General features: G+C 52.1%; 1 long non-coding RNA gene across 1 annotated transcript; it reads right to left on the bottom strand.

The window, feature by feature from the left end:
- Positions 1–6,800: 6,800 nt before the first annotated feature.
- Positions 6,801–7,906, bottom strand: LOC118892702. The gene is made up of 3 exons (XR_005019320.1): positions 7,656–7,906; positions 7,335–7,553; positions 6,801–6,857 (listed from the first exon to the last, which is right to left on the bottom strand). It is a non-coding gene; the product is annotated as an uncharacterized LOC118892702 (long non-coding RNA).
- Between the last annotated feature and the right edge of the window lie 6,359 nt (positions 7,907–14,265).

The raw sequence follows: 14,265 nt of genomic DNA, 5'->3' as shown, positions 1-14,265 counted from the left end.
TCTTTTTTTTAATAGATTTATTTATTTTTGGCCGCGTTGGGTCTTTGTTGTTGCACGTGGGCTTTCTCCAGTTGTGGCGAGCGGGGGCTACTGTTTGTTGTGGTGTGCGGGCTTCTCGTTGCCGTGGCTTCTCTTGTTGCAGAGCAACGGGCTTCAGTAGTTGCAGCACACGGGCTCAGTAGTTGTGACGCATGGGCTTAGTTGCTCCGTGACATGTGGGATCTTCCCAGACCAGGGATCGAACCCGTGTCTCCTGCATTGGCTGACAGATTCTTAACCACTACGCCACCAGGGAAGCCCACTGGGAGCTTCTTATAAAACGAAGCACCCGGCTGGGGAGGTGAGTGGCTCAAGAGGTGGCCTGGAGCTGGTGAGGACTCTTCCTGCCCCACAGGCTGACTGTGGGTCCCCAGGCCTGGTCTCTTCTCTCGCCCTCAGGCTCCACATATGGGCCACGCCATGAGCCTGCCCCATTGTCTAGTATCTCGTGGATGAGGCAGGAATTAGTATGGAGAGGAGGAGAGATGGAGAGGGAGGAGTCTGGGGTCCCAGGGTCACCCCGGCTGCGTGGCTTAGCTTCTCTGAGCTGCAGTTTCCTCATCTGTAAAATGGGACAAGAGGAAAAGAATCTGGACGTTCTTAAAAAAAATTACCATGTGATCCAGCATTTCCACTCCTGGGTACGTGCCCCAAAGAACTGGAACAGGTATGTAGACAAACCTTTGTACACACATGTTCACAGCAGCACGATGCACAACAGAGTAGACACAACTCAGATATCCATCAGCTGATGAATGGATACACACAATGTGGTCCATCTGTACAATGGAATATTATTTGGCCATTGAAAAATTGAAACACTGATACTTGCTACAGTGTGGGTGAACCTTGAAAACATAATGTTGAGTGAAAGAAACGAGACACAGAAGGACAAATATTATGAGTCAATTTATATGAAGTCCCTAGAATAGGCAAATTCACAGAGGAAGAAAGTAAATAGCGGTCACCAGGGGCTGCAGGAGAGGGGGTGGGGTGACTGCTAATGGGAACGGGGCTTCCTTCTGAGGTGATGAAAGTGCTCGGGACTCAGACCGTGGTGACGGTCACACAACTCTACAGAATGTACTACACATCCCTGGATGGTCCACTTTAAAATAATGAATTTTATGTTATGTGATTACATCTCAATTAAAAGAAGATGCTTCCAGAGGTTTTTCAAGAGCGGCTGCCCCCTCTCACCTTCCTGTCGGAGGTATCAGGAAGTTCCTATTGCTCTTGGTCCTGGCCAACACTCGGCATTGTCCGTATTTTTGGTTTCAGTGGTTCTCATGGAGTGAGATGGTCCCTCACTGAGGTCTTACGCTGCAAACAGGCCACATGGGGTTCAAACTCATTGGCCATTGGGGTGTCCTTCAGGACCTGACCTTTGAGGCCTTTGGCCCATTTTTCTTCAATTGGGTAGTTTGGTTTTTGTCATTGATTTGCGAGAGTTCTTTACATATTGTAGACCCTGGTCCTTTGCTGGATTATACACTGCAAGCATCTTCCCCCACTCTGTGCTTTGCCTTTTGACTCTCCTAATGGTGTATTTGGACAGACTCACTTGTTTAAAATAAAAGACTAAATGTTTTAATTAGAAATAAATTTTATAGGCAAGGAGGCTTAGCGCATGAGTCACCGGGGAGAGAGTTTACCAACAGTAGCATCAGCTTTTCCACGCGGAGGGAAGAGGGAATGAGATTGGCTTCATTGACAGATGAAGAGACGGAGGTTCCCAGAAGCACCCTGACTCGTCCTGGGTCACCTGGGGCAGCAGCCCCAGCTCTCCGCTCCTGCCCTTGCTTTGGGAGGGATGTTTCCGGAAGACACACCTCTTGGCCCACATGAGGGTATTTCTGAGCAGATTTGCAGGTTTGGCATGAAACCCTCAATTTCAAGTTACAAAACCTCATTTCCTGCCAAGGCAAATGGAAAAGGCTGGGGACGGAGGGGCCACTGTTTATGTCTCATCCACTCTGGCTGGCCACCCTCATAGGTCAGTCATGTAACTACATGGTGTGGAGTGAGGACGTGGCCACCCGCAGGGGTTGTGGAGGACCTGGGTCACCTGGCCTGAGCTGGACGCTGCTGCTGGGGCCCATCCCCCGCATGGGGCCTCCATATCCACCGCTGGGTCCTCTTTGCTCCTCCCTTGGGGGGGGGGCTGTGCTGGGAGCAGCCAGGAGCCCCTGAGTGATGGGCGCCCTGCCTTTCTGGGCGTTAAACATTTGGGGTCTGGAAAGTCTGCTCCTGGATATATATACCCAAAATAATTTTTTTGTTTTTAAATTTATCTATTTATTTATTTATTTTTGGCTGCGTTGGGTCCTCGTTGCTGCACGCGGGCTTTCTCTAGTTGCGGCGAGTGGGGGCTACTCTTCTTTGCGGTGCGCGGGCTTCTCATTGCGGTGGCTTCTCTTGTTGCGGAGCACGGGCTCTAGGCGCGCAGGCTTCAGTAATTGTGGCACGTGGGCTCAGTAGTTGTGGCTCGCGGGCTCTAGAGCGCAGGCTCAGTAGTTGTGGCACACGGGCTTAGTTGCTCCGCGGCATGTGGGATCTTCCCAGACCAGGGCTCGAACCCGTGTCCCCTGCATTGGCAGGCGGATTCTTAACCACTGCGCCACCAGGGAAGCCCTACCCAAAATAATTGAAAATAGGTATTCAAAGAAAAACTTGTACACATACGTTCACAGCAGCACCATTCACAACAGCCAAAAGGTGGAAACAACCCAAATATCCATCCACAGGTGATGGATAAACACACTGTGGTCCCTCCACACATGGGAACATCACTCAGCCACGAAAAGGTGTGAAGCACTGGCACTCGCTGCCACGTGGGTGGACCCTGAGAACATGATGCTCAGTGAGAGAAGCCGGACACCAAAGGCCACAGAGTGTGTGATTCCATTTATGTGAAACGTTCAGAACAGGCAAATCCACAGAGAGAGCGAGAGTGGGTTCACGGTTGTCAGGGGCTGGGGAGGGGGATGGGGAGTGACTGCTGATGAGGATGGGGCTTCTTTTTGGGGTGATGGAATGTTCTGGAATTAGACATGATGGTTGTACAACAGTGTGAATGCACTAAATGCCACTGAATAGTACACTTTAAATGTACAATTTTATGTGAATTTTATCTCAATTAGTATTTTTTTAATTTTAATTTAAATTTTATATTGGAGTATAGTTGATTTACAAGGTTGTGTTAGTGTCAGGTCAACTCCGCAGGCGTAGAAAGCCTGGGAGGGCGGTCCAGGCCCCACCCCAAGCCTCAGCCTCAGCCCAGGTGCTTCCCAGCCAGACACATCCCCACACCCCTGCAGGGCACCGGTTTTTCCTCCTTTTCTTTCCTTTCTTTCTCTCTCTCTCTCTTTTTTATTTGGAGTTCTTATATTTATTTTTAAGCTGCTTTGTTGGGTGTGAGTGACTTCAGCTGGGCGCCCACATTGGAAGCGGCCCTGCGATGTTCCCATGGGCCTGCCCGTGACATCGTGGTCACAACAGCAGAGCAGAATCAGGACTTTTTTTTTTTTTTTTTTGGAAGTTTAGTTGATTGACAATACTGTGTTAGCTTCAGGTGTACAGCAAAGTCATTCAGTTATATATGTATATATATATATATATTTTTTTTTTTCAGATTACTTTGCATTTAGGTTATTACAAGGTATTGAGTATAGGTCCCTGTGCTTAGAATCGGGATTTTGCAATGCGTCGTAGGATAAAACTGCCACACACATGGCTTAACCAGCCCAGAATCTGCAGTGTCTCCCCCCCTCCCGCCCGCCTCGGGGCCCTCATCCCCAGGACCCACCGCGGACCTCGGGATCCTTCGAGAAGTAATTACGCACCGTACACACGCGAGGGTTTGGATGGATGTAACTATGGATGTGCAGCTATGACCTGCTTTGGTTCTGGTGGCTCCGCTGGCTGCTTTGGGGCTCAGAGCCCTGCTGGAACCGGACCTCCACCTGCCCTTCCCCGGGGACGCGCCGGGGAAACCGAGGAGGGGGAGCGGGCGCCTTAGGGCGCTGAATCCTCACGAGACTGTCCATGTAGGGAGGTGGGTGACAGTCTGGCCCCTTGGACGGTGGTAGAGTCACCGGTGGGCAAGAGTCGCCGCAGGGCCTCGGTCCCCCTGGCCAGCGGCCACTGAGCGTTCAATGGGTCCCTGCGGGCGCCCCCGGCCTCATGGCCTCAATGCCGCCCCCCAGCCCCGAGCACGGGACATCCACTCCGCATCCCTGCCCTCTCCCCCAGGGCTGCCCAGTCGCCCCACAGACCCCGTGGCTGCTGCCTAAGAGTGTTGTGGAAAGGCCGGTCTCCCCGGGGTGGGGGGCGTCCCCCAGTCTGCCTGACCCCTCCCCGCAGACGCAGCCCCCCAGGAGCACCCCGCCCCCACCCCCGTGGCCTCAGTGTGTCTGCCTGTGAAATGGACGGGGCGGAGCTGAGCTGGGGTCCCACCTCCGCTGCGGTGAGGAGCCAGGAGGGAAGGGACCAGGTGGGCACAGGGCAATGGAGGTAGAGTCTGACCTGAGAGAACAGACACTCTGACCGTGGTGGTGACCATCATGTTTGTGGAGGCGGGGGGGTCTCACCGTGGGCTCTGGTCTTTATAAACCTCCCTGGAAGGCAGACAGGACAGGTCCCCCAGGCCGGGAGGGGACCCAGGGGGACCTGGATGCCCGCAGCCCCCAGGGGGTCGGGGCTGGGAGGGACAGGGCTGTGCTGGGGGCTCCGGTGAGGGACGCCCTGCCAGGATGGAGGCCCCGCCCTGAGCTTGGGGACGGGCGGTTCAGGACAAGGAAAGAGGGAAGAGCAGGACGGCGAGGGGCCCGAAGGGGCGTGGGGGGGGGAGCAGGTGGGCAGCATCCCACAGGGCACCTGTCCAGAGGCCGGTGGCTGACCCCGGCCCCTCAGAGGGACTGGTGCTGGGGAGGCTGGGCGCTGGGGACCAAAGTGGCCCTGACCACACCCAGGCGGCTGGTCTGAGCGGGATGCCCGGTTCTCAGCCTCGGGAGAGGGTGGCCGGCCGGCACACCAGCCCTATTTATAATGGGAACCCATGGAAAGTTCTCCTGGCTTCACCGAGCTGCTCTCATCAATAAGTCGTTGCCAGGGTGAAGATTGCACCCCAGGGAGCAGCCAGGAGGCGCCGCCTCACCCCCTCCAAGCTCTGAACGGCCCTTGGACGTGAAAACTGCTGGCCAGCTGTTCCTCAAAAGGTCAAATGTGGAATTTCCATGTGACCTGGAAGTCTCCCTCCTGGGTGGAAATAAAGTGAAAACATGAGTCCACACAAATTCACCCACATCCAGAGCAACATCATTCACTACAGGAAGAGGTGGACGCACCCAGATGCCCATCCACCAACGACAGGTGATTGCGACGTGGTCCCTCCACACACGGGAGCATCACTCAGCCATGAAAAGGAGAGAAACACTGACACTCGCTGCAACGTGGATGGACCCTGAGAACACGATGCTCAGTGAGAGAAGCCAGACACAGAAGGACACACAGGGTGTGACTCCATCGATGGGAAACGTCCAGAACAGGCAAATCCACAGACAGAGAGTGGGTTCCTGGTTGTCAGGGCCTGGGAAGGGGGATGGGGTGACTGCTGATGGGTATGGGGCTTCCTTTTAGGATGGTGGAATGTTCTGGAATTGGATAGAGGTGATGGTCACACAACTCTGAATATACAAGAAAGCATTGAATTGTATAATTAATTTTTCTGTGCATAATGTAAAAATATCTTTACTAGTTTTTTGCACAAATTAATTTATACAATACGGCAGGGCATAATTTTTTCTAAAAGCCTGTCCCAACTCATCATTTCACGTAATTCCATCAAGCCGTTTCTCTAGGAGCAAACACTTTTTTCCCTCAGCTTCACTGAGGTGTGATTGGCAAATAAAAACTGTGTACATTTAAGGTGCAGCATGTGACGGTTTGATATATGTTTACATTGTGAAATGATGACCCCAATCAAGCTAATTAACACAGCCATCGCCTCAAGTGGTTACCTATGCTTTTGTGATGAGAACATTTTTACCATCTACTTTCTTAGCAACTGTCAAGTACACAATGCAATATTATTAACTATAATCACCGTGCTGCACTTTAGACCCCCAGGACCTATTCATCTTATAACTGAAAGCTTTTTCCCTTTGACGAGCATCTCCCCACTTCCCAACACCCACAACCCCCAGCCCCTGGTAACCACCGTTCTGCTCTCTGCTTCTATGAGCTTGATTTTTTTTAGAGTACACATTTAAGTGAGATCACGCAGTATGTCTTTCCCCATCTGACCTCTGTCTCCTAGTATAATGGCCTCTGTGTCCATCCACGTTGTCACAAATGGCAGGATTTCCTTCTTTTTTAAGGTTGAATAATATTTCATTGTATATATAGGTACCACATCTTCTTTATGCATTCAACCTAAGTGTCGACAGACACTTAGGTTGTTTCCATGTCTTGGCTATTGTAAATAATGCTGCAATGAACATGGGGGTGCAGATATCTTTTTGAATTAGTATTTTTGTTTTCTTCAGATAAATACCCAGCAGTAGAATTGCAGGATGATATGATAATTCTATTTTTAATTTTTTGAGGAAACTCCATGCTGTTTTCCACAGTAGCTGCACCAGTTTACATTCCCACTGACAGTGCACAAGGGCTCCCTTTTTTCACATCCTCACCAACACTTATTATTTGTTGTCTTTTTCATGATGGCCATTCTGAGTGGTGTGAAGTGATATCTCACTGTGGTTTTGGTTTGCATTTATCTGATGATTAGCGATGTTGAGCATCTTTTCATGTACCTGTTGGAAAAATGTCTATTCAGATCCTCTGCCCATTTTTTAAAAAAACCAGGTTGTTTGTTATTCTGTTGTCGCATCTGGACCTCCCTTGCCCTGCCCTTACAAGCATCCACCCCTTTTTAAAAAATAGATTTCAGTTTTTGAGCAGGTTTAGGTTTACAGAAGGATTGAGCAGAAATTGCAGAGAGTTCCTGCGTACACACCCTCACCCTCGTTTCCCTGCTGTTTCCTCCCTGGCTATGAACGTCTGGTGTTGGTGTGCTACAAGAGTTTCAATCCATGAGCAATATCAATACTTTATTATTAATTAAAGGCCGTAGTGACACTCAGGTTCACTCTTGGTGTTGGATGTTCTGTGGGTTTGGACAAATGTACACTGACCCGTATCCACCGTTACAGCATCACACAGCGTAGTTTCACTGCCCTAAACCCCTCTGGTCCCCTCCTATCCATCCCTCCTCCCCCCAAGCCCCGTACCTCTGATCCTTCTCCCGGCTCCAGAGTCCTGTCTTTTCCAGAATGGCCCAGAGTTGGAATCACAGTGTGTGTGTAGCCTTTTCAGACTGGTTTCTTCCACTTAGTCGTGTGCATTTAAGGTTCCTCCGAGTCTTTTCGTGGCTTCTTAGCTCATTTCTTCTTAACGCCAAGTCACATTCCATTGTCTGGACGTCCAGCGTTTATCCATCCATCCACCTGCTGGACGGCATGTTGGTTGCTTTCTGTCTGGGCAGTTACGGATGAAGCTGCTCTAAACACCGGTGTGCAAGTTTCTGTGTGGATGGCATCACCTGCTTTTACCTCTTCAGAGCTCAGGCCACGCGATGCAACGGTCTCGTTGAATTCTGGAGCTCTGGACCGATGTCCACCGCCGCCAGCAATCGCGTGAGGGCAGGGACGATGGCCTACTGCTCCTGCTGGCCCCGGAGCTGAGCCTGGGGGCGGCTGGAGGCCGGGGCTAGGCAGACTCCGCTCCAAGTCCCACCAAGCTGAGTGACCTCAGAGGCTGCCCTGAGCTTCATGAGGCCTGGAGGGAGGTCGCCAAGGGGGTTGCCGGCACGGGCCTCCCCTCCCCCCTCCCCTCCCCCTCCCCCCTCCCCTCCCCCCTCCCCCCTCCCCTCCCCTCCCCCCTCCCCCCCGCCCCCCTCCCCCCCCCTCTCCCCCGCCCCTCCCCCCCCTCCCCTCCCCCCTCCCCCTCCCCCCTCCCCTCCCCCTCTCCCCTCTCCCCCTTCATCTCCCCCTGCTCCAGGCAGAAAATGCTAGGGAGCAGCCAGCGGGGCAGCCACGGTGGACAGCCAGTGCCCCCCCGAATCCTTGCTTCTCGGAGACGGGAGCCTCCAGACTCGGGAAAGTGGGGCACCAAACGTCCCCAGCAGGTTTTTCTGGCCCACGGAGTCCAAGGTGGTAACTCACCGTCGGGCTGCCTGAACTTGTCCAAATTTCCCAATTTCCCTCCTGTGCACACAGCCCTCAAATGATGGAAACTCCCATGTGGTCTGACACGTACCTTCCCATGTCCTGACGCCACCCCAGCGCAGCCTCGGGGGCCACTGGGAGAAGCCAGAGTCTGCTGTTTTGAGCCCCGGGGCTCATGTTCTGTCCACAAGATGAAGAATCCTGCTCACTGGTGGGAATGAAGTAAAGCGGGGCAGCCGCTGTGGAAAACAGCACTTCCTCAATAAGTCAGAGTTACCATCCATTCCAGTAATGCCAGTCCTAGGCCGTTACCCCAAATAACTGAAAACAGGTGTTCCAACAAAGATGTGTTCACAACTGTTCACAGCAGCCCCAAAGTGGACACAACCCAAGTGTCCATTGATGGATGAACAGGTACACAAATGTGGTCCCTCCACACATGGGAGCGTCCCTCAGCCATGTAAAGGGGTGAAGCCCTGACACCCCTTACCACGTGGATGGACCTTGAGAACACGATGCTCAGTGAGAGAAGCCAGAGACAGGACACACAGGGTGTGATTCCATTGATGGGAAACGTCCAGAACAGGCCAATCCACAGAGAGTGGGTTGGTGGTTGTCAGGGGCTGGGGAGGGGGTAGAGAGAGACTGCTGATGGGGACCAGGTTCCTTTTGGGGTGATGGAATGTTTTGTAATTAAATAGAGGTAATGATTGTACAGCATTGCAAATGTACTGCCACTGAATTGTGCACTTAAAAATGGTCAATTCTGGGAATTCCCTGGCGGTCCAGTGGTTAGGACCGCCAGGTCCTGTGGTTAGGTTAGCTTTCACTGCCACGGCCTGGGTTTGATCCCTGGTCAGGGAACTAGGATCCTACAAGAAGCACGGAGTGGCAAAAAAAAAAGAAAAAATGCTCAAAACAACTTTACTCCCAGATGGGATCTCCCTGATCATAAACTTGACCTTAAATCTAAAACAACCAGATATCTTAACAGCAAAACGGGTTTATTCGGGAACTGCAAACAGGTACAAGTCTGGATACCCGATCCAGGAAGCCACAGGCAAGTCTGGAGAAGAAAGCTGAGGAAACTTTTATAGAGAATAGGGAGTTGGGCGGGGCTGTTGTAAACAGAGAGCCCATTGGAGGAAACTCGGAGCTGGGAGTGTGGTGGCTTTTCATTGGCTGAGCTCTGATGGTCTCTCATTGGCTGGGCTGTGAAGTCTCTCATTGGCTGGGCTGTGGTGGTCTCTCATTGGCTGAGTTGTGATGGTCTCTCATTGGCTGGGGTGTGAAGTTTCTGGCTGGCTGGGCTGGGCTGTTGCCGTGCAGGGAGAAACGCTTCCTTCTGCTGGTGAGAAGCAATAACCTTCCTCATGTTTGGAGTCTGCAGGGGTGGGGGTGAGGGGCAGGGGCAGGGAAACCTCCACTGTAAATGAGGTTTCCTTTGTTCAGTGTCAGAGTTCCGTTGGCTGTGTGCCCGCCCTGTGCTGGGCAGAGGTGATAGGCTCGGGGCAATAATAAAGGCCCCAAGCATGAGCACCTGATGTGTGCGTGAACCTGCCCAGAATTCTCCAATTTCCTGGAAACAATGCCATTTCTACTACAGCAGTCGCTGACTCTGCTGGTGTCCCACCTGAGTGCCGGAGGCCCCTGAGGCCTGACAGGTGTTATCCGGTTTGGTCTTACTGTTCCTTCCAAGAAGAGGTCAAGGTCACACAGGCGGGGTTTCTGCTCACTGCACGGGCCGGAGTCTGCAGACAAGAGCACCGCAGCTCCACCAGGGGCGAACCTTGCCCCCGTTTTAGAGGTGACACCACTGAGGCTCAGGGCAGTGAAACAGCTTCCCAAACCGCCCGCCGGCCCCACGGCCCCACCGCCATCAGCCTGGCCCTCTTTAGGTGCCCACTGGGTGCTGGGGACAGAGCCTGGACTCAGTGGAGGGGCTGCAGGGGCCGCCGGACCGAGGGTGGTAACCCCTGCTTCGGTTTTCTCGCAGGCAAGCTGGATGTCAGCTGACTACCTGGCGTCTGAAATTCTGCCCCCTCCCTGTGTCCAGGCCTCGGTGTCCTCCGTGACCCAGCCTGCTCTGCAAGCGGCAGAATCTCCTTTCCACCCTCCTCCCGCCCACAGCCACGTGGGGGGCGTAAGTGGGGGGGGGCGGAGGTCCTGACGGGGAGGTCGGGGCGGGCGGAGGAGGCCGCTTGCTCCGTGGGCCTGAGGTCCTGCGGGCCCCCGCACACACTGAGATGCAGAATAACCCACAGCGTGGGTGTCTCTGGGGGGGTGGGCCTGGGAGGGTGCTGGAAGGTTCTGTGGCTCGGCCAGGCGGTGGTTCTAGGACAGCAGAATCCAAAAGGCAGAAGGAGTTCCTGGCGGCGTCTAATTTAAAACAAACAAACAAACAATGTGGGAAGGAGAGAAGGAATGCTAGGAATGCGGCCATTCCCGCTCGCGGGTGGGGCCCTGGGCCTGCAGCCTTCAGTCCAGGACCCGCTGAGGGATGGAGGCCACCCCCGGCCCACACCGGCTCCCCCCAGCCTCTGCGCTCCACGAGGCAACAAATACAATTATTAACAACCTTGGAAAAGCAATTAAAACTGCCCCAAACCCTCCCCCTGGTTTTCTTTCATTCTTTGGCTTAATAACCTCATTCCTCAGCCGGAAGTAAAAAGGGGAAAATTATCAAAGACAGTGCTGGGGAACCAAAGGACTTTTCCTTCCTTGTCTGGGGTCAAGATCTCTGTGATCCTGCCGGCCTCCCTGTAAAGGGACCTGGGGGTCTGGGCGGGTAGTCCTTGGTGGTTTGAATTCTTCAAGGTCTGGGGCGTAGGAGAACCCCCGTGGAAGGTTCCAGAGACAAATTTTCACAGGGAGAAATAACCGTGAACTTCGCAGGTTGTCAGTGGCATACAGGGATTTAAAAGCTGTGTTTCTATTAGAGCCTTGGCCTGGTCTGTCCCGGCTGTGTCCCCGTGTCTCTGCCGGAACCCTATACAATATCTGGAAATGACACAAGAACATTCCGGAGCCCAGAGGCCGTGCTTTGGAGATAAATACAAGCCTCTCGGTACGTTTGTTTTTATTATTGGGACCTATTTTATCTTCAGCAAAAAGGAAATCGCCAAGAAAACAGGGGTGATGGAAGCTGGTGGGGCTTTCCTTGGCCCAACTGCTTCTAGAATGTTCCTCCAGGATAATGGGCGGGAATTTAAACCCTGTTGGCTCCACAGAGAAGCTTGGGGTGGGGGGGGTTGCAAAATGTGAATTTCTTTAAAAAAAAAAAAAAAGCTAAGAATGTTGGATCGTAGGGAAGGAAAGGTGATCACCCCAGGCTTTCTGGGTTTTTCTGGTTGTTTGTCCAGCTCTGATGCTCTGATAGGAAGGCCCAGGGGCAGCGGGCTGGCTGCAGGGTCCTGCTGAGGACCCCGGGGAAGGCAGCAGGTCCCAGGTCAGCAGGGCTGGGGCGGGGCTCCCGGACATCAGGCTGGGGGACTGGGGGGCACAGAGCCAGAGTGTGCAGACCTGGGCGCACCCACAAGTCCCGAGTGAGTTCAGGGTAACCAGCTCAGCCACCCACGTGAGGGGCCAGGGAAGGACGTGAGGGACGTGGCCTCGGCAGGGGCTCCCACATCGACGGCTGGCCAAGGTCGTGCAGCATCTCAACCATGATCCAGCTCTAGTTAAATATGATGTTTCCAGGGAATTCCCTGGCAGCCTAGTGGTTAGGATTCGGCACTTTCGGTGCCATGGCCTGGGTTCAATCCCCGGTCGGGGAACTGAGATCCTGCAAGCCACAGGGTGCGGCAAAAAAAAAAAAAAGATGATGTTTCTGGAAAGTTCTGGGGATGGATGGTGGGGATAGCTCCCCAACAATGTGAATATGCTTAGTGCCACTGAACTGTGCGCTTAACGATGGTTAAGATGGTGAATTTCATGTTCTGTCTCTTTTACCACCATTAAAACAACAACAAAAACGATGTTTCAGAAGAAATGTTAGTATCATCCGGAAAGTTTCAGGATATCAAATAAGTGGAAAGGAAAACGAAGGGGAACCATCTTAACAAGGAGACATATCTCTCTCCTTGGTTAACAGAATAAAACTACAAAGTAAGAATTTAAAAACCTGCTCCATGTAACAACAGTTAACAGTTTTACCTCCGGATTCCTGGGATACTTGTTTCCCTCTCTGCATCAACTATTTTTAAATGTTTTCCTGCCTAAGCTTGGGAGACCCCCTCCCCGAGCTGGTTTTTAAATGTATCAATGAAAAATGGATACAAAAGACTTGAGGACCATTTAAAGACCACAGGAGAGAAACTGCCTAACAGCCAGGAACATGGTGCCACCTTATAAAATAGAAAAATGATCGTATGATTCCCCCAGATTCTGGGATGTGGAAAATGCCTGGAAGTGAACAGCGTGAGCTTGGAGCAGCAGGAATCTGCCAGGACCAGGAGAGAAGAAGAGCTTTGCACGCTTATTTTTTATTCTTCCAGGGTTGTGTGAACTTGCTACAATGACACTTAGTAATTTTTAGGCAAGCTTTGGAAAATATTAGCGTGATCCCAATTATATATATATATATGCATATATATAAAAATATGTATACAATGTATATGTATTATATATATACATACATATGTACAGATATGTAAGTATATGCACATCTATGTTTACACACGTACACGTTTCCCGTACAGCATAAATAGATCCAGGAAGTATTCTGAAGGGAAAACCTCTGATTTTTTTTTTTTAATTTAATTTATTTATTTATTTACTTATGGCTGTGTTGGGTCTTCGTTTCTGTGCGAGGGCTTTCTCTAGTTGCGGCAAGCGGGGGCCACTCTTCATCGCGGTGCGCGGGCCTCTCACTATCGCGGCCTCTCTTGTTGCGGAGCACAGGCTCCAGACGCGCAAGCTCAGTAATTGTGGCTCACGGGCCTAGTTGCTCCGTGGCATGTGGGATCTTCCCGGACCAGGGCTCGAACCCGTGTTCCCTGCATTGGCAGGCAGATTCTCAACCGCTGCGCCACCAGGGAAGCCCCAAACCTCTGATGTTAAAGACAATTATTGCTGACTTGGGGCGGGGGCGGGTATTACAGACGATTTTTAGTTTTCTTCTGTTTGGTTGTCTAATTGTGTAGAATGAGTATTTAACATACATAAATTTTAAAGTCAGTAAGAAAAAATACATACAAAATGCTCAGGAACAAAAAGAAGCCCCGTGCCCATCAGCAGTCACCACATCCCCTCGCCAGCCCCTGACAACCACTAACTCTTTGTCTCTGTGGACTTGCCTGTTCTGGACGTTTCCCATCAATGGAATCACACCCTGTGTGTCCTTCTGTGTCCGGCTTCTCTCACATGGTAGGGAGTGTCAGAGCTTCACCCCTTTTCGTGCATGGCTGAGTGATGTTCCCGTGTGTGGAGGGACACATCTGTCCCATGATGGACACTCGGGTTGGGTCCACCTTTTGTCTGCCGTTCATCTCGTTCCCGTGAACATTTGGGTACGGTATTTATGCGGACTTGTTTTCATTTTCCTGGAGTGGAACTCCTACGATGGGATTGCTGGCCATACAGTAACTCTATTTTTACCCTTTGGAGGAACGGCCACTGTCATCCACAGCAGCTGCACCGTTTCATCTCCCACCAGCTGTGGACAAGGGTTCCAGCCTCCCCACACCCTGGCCCACACTTGTAACTGCCGTGGGGACATTGGCCGCCCTCGTGGGCCGGAGGTGACCGCCGTGTGGACAGTGGTCATCCTCGTGGGTGGGTGGTGATTGCTGTGTGGGTGGTGGCCACCCTCGTGGACGGGAGGTGCCGTGTCACTGTGGTCTGACTTGCGTTTCCCTCATGATGTTGAGCATCTTTTCATGTGCTTGTTGGTTGGTTGTCCGTCTTCTTTGCAGAAATGTCCATGCAGAGATGCAGAGGAATTTGGAGCCAGTGCTTTTGCTCCAACCCCTTTGGGTGAGCACCAAGCAGCCCC

This window comes from Balaenoptera musculus, chromosome 3, assembly GCF_009873245.2.
Source record: "Balaenoptera musculus isolate JJ_BM4_2016_0621 chromosome 3, mBalMus1.pri.v3, whole genome shotgun sequence".
Lineage (NCBI taxonomy): Eukaryota > Metazoa > Chordata > Mammalia > Artiodactyla > Balaenopteridae > Balaenoptera > Balaenoptera musculus.
Note: the sequence above shows the minus strand (reverse complement) of the source record. Positions and strands in the feature narration are given on the sequence as shown.